This window comes from Vollenhovia emeryi, unplaced genomic scaffold (assembly GCF_000949405.1).
Source record: "Vollenhovia emeryi isolate VEMERY1.0 unplaced genomic scaffold, V.emery_V1.0 DF939188.1, whole genome shotgun sequence".
NCBI classification, from domain to species: Eukaryota; Metazoa; Arthropoda; class Insecta; order Hymenoptera; family Formicidae; genus Vollenhovia; species Vollenhovia emeryi.
In genome coordinates, this window is record NW_011967178.1 from 407,531 (window position 1) to 413,530 (window position 6,000).

A 6,000-nucleotide genomic window follows, 5' to 3' on the forward strand; every position below is an offset into this window, starting at 1 on the left:
CGACGTCCGCCCACCTTGCGCGAGACGTTGATGTACGACACGGTAGACCGCGGTAGACTCCGGATCTTCCCTCTGGAAATTTTCAAAGGCCGAATCGGCCGTGGTGTAAAATTGAATAATTCTGACTTTGTTCGCAGAGTGAATTTTCTCTCTTAAAGTTTATCCAGAAAATCACTCAATCGTTGGAAATTTTACCACACATTCTACTAGTAAACTGTACGGTAAACTTTCAACAAAAAAACTCTCATAAAATTCTTGGAAATGTCGTCCGACGACTTTCATGATAAATTTTCAGACAAAATTCTCTCCGTGTACATTCGACGGGCCTTGTAAGAATTAATTTCACACACATTTTCACAAAAAACACTCGTTTATAATGGATTGTAAATTAACTTAAACCAAAGAATAATTTCGGCAATCTCTTCCTCTCGCTTATTTCTCGTCTCCCTGTCGCAGACACCTGGAATAAAATCTCCATATTATTGGCGCGTATTTCAAAAGGAAGCAGAAAGAAGAAAAGAATATAAATGTGTCCGACAAATATGATATATCTGCGTGATACCATCGTTTAAAGATCACGATAGGTAACGCGACCGTGAGAATCGAGCGAGTTCGTTTGGTGTCCAATGTGCTTGAAAATATCTGCATGAGAATCAGCCTCCGTCGACGCACCGATGCAGGTGATGCGGGACACATCGATTTCGCTTGGTATGCGAGGAACGCGCGAGGTAGAGATGCAACGATCCTCTCGCGGGGCTCGAAAGGATCGGAAAGGCTATTCGAGTTAGCCGAGCGTTACGCAAGAGTCAGACACGGCAAGAGGCATGTCTATCATTCGACGCACATACATACACGCGTCGACACGCGCTAATATACACGTGCGGGCAGAACACGATATCAAAGTCACTTCAGACCGAGAGACGCGTGACTTAATCTACGAGGTTTCTCTTTCCTTTATTATTTTTTTTTCTGGGAACTTCAAAGACGTTCAAGATAGCGCTCGATGGAAATTCAGAGAAATAATTTAAATACTCAGATGAATCTATTTAGATATCCGAATAAAATTATGTATCTAAATGTGGGATCGCGATATCGTTCATTATCATTAGACGAAATTCGCGCCAACTTCTCAACACGCGCTCGATTTTCGTGCTCCGCGTGCTCCGAGTAGTGATATTCATAACTCGGCGGGCGCGCGCGCGCGCGAACGCGCGAACGAGCTCTCTCTCTCTCTCTCCTCTACGTCATTTGCAAACGGCAAGCGGTCCATCATAAATTTAGCGCGCTATCGCCGGCTGCGATCGTATTTATCTAACAAATAATTATTCCTGATTATCTCGCGGGTGATGCATGCCTCGGCAAACAGAGATCAAAGATATGGCGCCCGACATCCCGTGGGCCTTTGTTTAACGCTTAACCAGCCGAAAGGTACCGGTCAACAATTTCGTTTTATTTACGACGTAGTGTTGGATGGTAGTGGTGGCGGAGCTGGTCCGGAGCTTAGCCCGAGAACGGAAAGAGCGTGGGTGCGAGGGTTGAGGGCCTATTACCACGGTTGCCTTGGGGGTAGCCCCTATCCCAATGTCTGCTGCAATCAAATTTTAGAGTTATTGCCACGTGACTCCGCGCGGGCCAGCTCGGAGCGACCTGGGCCGTGGAGAAGCCCCGAGAAACATAGGCCGTTTTAGAATATTTTGTGTCACGGATTATATATTCCCGTATTAGTTCCGATGACAGCGTAGAATAATAAAACTTGAGAACGGGCATGGGACTGAATGCGGAATGAAACGCAGAAATTAGGACTATTAAATGACGGCTGAGACGTTATAATTATATTGTGCACGTTACACACTCGAGAAATAAGAAGATTATATAACTTCTCTAAAAATTGCTTTCTTCGATATTAATTACACGGCATTCATAACATACAAACCTACTTTTCTCACGCAAGTCTTATATACCTCACCATCATTTAAAACGTCTTTCTATTGAGCTCGCTCCGGGCTATAATTATGGGCAGAACCGGCCGCGGTGCGACGGAATCCCATGGGTAGTAGTCCCGGCAGACTACTACTAGATACGAGAAGAAAATGAAACGGGCTACCCATAAAATTTACTTGAACGATCAAGCGCAGTCCGAGGGAAATGTATGCCGGTTTACCGACAACGGGTGGGACTTGATGTCTCGTGGACGGTGAATCGTTATGTAACAACATCGAAGTGAGTTGTACGACAAATGTCGAAGGAAGACTCGAACTAAGTGAACCGTGAATCGATGGGATCAACGGGCAGAGGGGACCGTGGGGATTTCTCTTTTCCATGCTGTATTCCACTATTGTCGACGGAACACCTTGGACGTCATGCCGCGGCTTTGTGCAACTGCGAGACTCACGAGCAGCGATGGACCAAACATCCGAGCTTTTCGGAAAATTGAATACGTGGGTGGCGGAGTCACTCCCTAGCTGCTGCCTGAAATCCATCCTAATCAAGGCGCGGAATTCGAGAACGTGACCGGACAGATTTATGTGAGATGACGATTCAGCGAGGACACGATCGTATGCGCATGCGCCGTTAAATATTGATAATTACGCTAGAAGCGGGAAAGCAGGGGAGGTTTGACACGCGTAATGCAAATCCACCCATCGAAAGTAACAAGTGGGGAGAAAGAAGTATGTCTTTGAAACAAGATATTGTCCGTTGTTTTTTTTTTAGAAACGGGCAACGTTTTATACAAACGGAGAGCTGGACATGTTTTCCGGGCTCTCTGAATGGCTGCGGGATAAAAATAAGACCGACTGTGGCCAGGACGCGGATGAATGTCTAGCGATTTCCGGTTTGTATTTTTATCCGCTCTGCGGGAATTTGTTCAACCCTTTTTATAAATGAGCGGGAGATACCAACAAATGGGGTGTTAGAGGCCTGTTGTCCGCATCTCGGGGAACGACTGTTCGTTCCGTTCCAGCATATGGGGACCCTCGTTCGTATCACCCCTATCGATGTAGCATAACTGAAAAATCACGCCAGCTTTATCACCGCACTCTTGACTCGACTAACGCAGACGTGTTTCTTAAATGACGGTAGGCGTCGACGTGTGGCGTGTCTAGTTGCGGACGAGCCCGCCGGTGAGCGCGAGGGGGAGCTGAGGATCGAATGGATAAATCGCTTAAGTCAGCGAGAAAAATGAGAAAATTATTTTCGACCTTTTAAACACGCATTCGTGTTTGCCTTCGCGTTAACTATCCTGTTACCACTCTGTTCTCCCTGCTAGTTTATTTGTATGTTAAATTTGAGGCCGGGAGAGAAAAGCTTTCATTTTCCTTCTCGACGTACTAACTGCACGGTCATGGTCAGAAAGCAATGAGTTTTCGGAATATTCGTACGTATCGTTGCATAGATATTCGTACATACCGTTCCTTTGCTCTAATAACGCGTCACTGTACATATCCGTGTGCAAAAGCTATAGTCTCTCGCACGATGGACTATATTTCCGAAATTTGTCATAAAATAATCCGGCTTTTTAGTCGACATTAACCGGCCAGTGTTTTAATATAGAAAATTGATTGCGAAAAATATTGTGTCAGTCAGGGTTTGAGCTTGGACTTCCCTTCTCTCTGGGCGGGCGTCTCAATAAATTTTCGCAATAAATTTTCTGTAGTAAAATACAGACCGGTTAATGTCGACTAAAAGACTTGGTTATTGTTATCTAGTATAGGCAAGAGATTTCTCTGTTTATCATAAAACGTCGGACAATCTCTCTGACCACGACTGTACGTAGCTATAAAATGTGCATATTTCTACATATATATATTTATTATTTAAACCAGTAAGATAGATGCGAGGAAATTTTGGTGTTTTTCCTGTGCGAGATATTTTTTTGATAAATCCCACGAGACTAGATAGCAGATGTCCTTCCTCGAAGGAAATATTTAGCATACGAATGAAAGGGACACGTTTCTAATTTTCAATCTGGCCTACACCCAATCCGTGTATCCGAATGCCACAATGGCGCTCTATTTCCTTGACGCGTATACAATCACGTCATAGTAATCCTGTTAGCAGACGGTTCGCTGGTCCGAAGACACCCTGCTGAGAGGGTAAAGAGAGGGTGTTTTCTCAGTCGTATCCAATCGGTATCACAATCTACATTGACCGTCTCGAGTTTTCGCAAAATAAATTTTATCTTCTCGCCAATCTAAATCTGACGTTAAAATTTGCCACTTTTAAAAGGCCATTTCTATAAATCGAATTATTCGAGAAGCGAATACTTCAATTGCAGACGTATGTATCGTGTCTGACCCCGTGATCTGACTGTATTAGCAAATATTTAATGGATTTTTCTTAGAGATGTCTTTCGGCGTGCGCTGAATCATGAGATTATCGTTACGCTTTCGGCATAAGTCGCATATTGTGAACGCGTAAAGAACGCATTTGGCAGGCGTCTGGCGAGAAGCTTGGCTTGTTGGATGGATCCTGCGCCGCATAATCCTTCCGTAGTAAATTACACTTAGACTTTCGCGGAAATCGGCCCGGAGTCGCATTAAATCCCGTATGCCCCGTATTGTGGAATTTGCTTGTAAACAAGATTTAGGGATTTGTCCCATGGTCAGAAAAATATGTTAAGCCTTTCGTTTCTGGCGTCTTCTCTTCTCCCGCGATCTCTTTGCGCGCCCTGCCGCCTCTTCGCCGTGTTTATGAAACGTAAAACCGTGAAAAAGCTTTCAAAGAGGATTTTGAACTTAACCGCGAAGATCACCGTGAGCGAAAAGTGAATCGAAGAGAAAGAGAGAAAGAGAGTGAAGGGGGCTACAGGATTCACCCTGCGACTCATCTGCCTGATGGCGTATAATGTCCCGGAACATAATATTTTTAATCCACTTTTTTATCGAATATCAAGCACATTCAAGCCAATTCAGGAAACTCAATATACGATCAACGGTGTCGTGTTCCGACCGCATTCGTATTATTTTCGCCACGCGAGAAAGGATTATCGTGAATGGCTGAATTTTTTAATCCCATCGGCAGCGGCCTGCGCGTACGTAACTGGATAGGCTCGATAGATCGAGGTTTATCGATCTTAAATTACCGATACACCGTCGTAACTGGGTCGCGCGCTCGCACCGACGCGTTGCGCGGATCTTCTTTTGCTGCGCGCGAGTGTTCCGGGAGGAACCCGAGAGCGGTCTTATTGAGGATTATCGTCGGTGAACGTCGATTAGTGTCGAGGGGAGGCCGGTTACAAAGAATCCTTTTTAAGGCCGACGGGCCCGTCGCGAAGCGGAGATCTCTGGATTAAGCTTACGCTTCTTAAACTGCAATCGATGTAATTCTCGTCTCGGATGTAACTTTGCATTTTACGTTTTACGAAGTAACATTTTGTCGCGAGGCACACGAAAGGGAAAGAAAAGATGCGGAACATGTTCACGTTGATCGCGAGTAATCGTAACACGGGTTAATCCGCCGTAATGGCTTTCATCCGGGGTTGACCTTCGGGGGATTCGGTATAATTTGTATAATTGCGACTCTGGACCAAAACTTTCAAATTAATGGTTATTTCGCGATGCTTACCTGCCAGGAATAAATCGATGATCGGATCGCCAACCTTCGCCACCGGGACAATTTATCAAGCGAATACGTGTGTGCGACCGAGTCCTTAATTAAACCTATGCATATGGAATAATTAGAAATACCTCCGCGCCCGTGCTCGCCCATGCTAGGCAAACAATTTGTCTTGGGTCGGTGTTAACGAGCGTCGGCGAATTAAATATCGCGGAAATTTATTTGCACGCTTCATCACTGCGACGCTATTGAGGCTCATCTCAGCGCTCTGTACGCGTTATTCAAATGATCATTATTGCATCATTTCGACAACGCTGCGTCTAGATAACTTAATAATTCTATCTACACTGTACGTCTAAACTCTAGCCCAGAGAACATGCATGTTTAAAAGATGTCTATAATAGACGTCTTAAAGATGTCTTTTAGACACGCATGTTCTCTAAG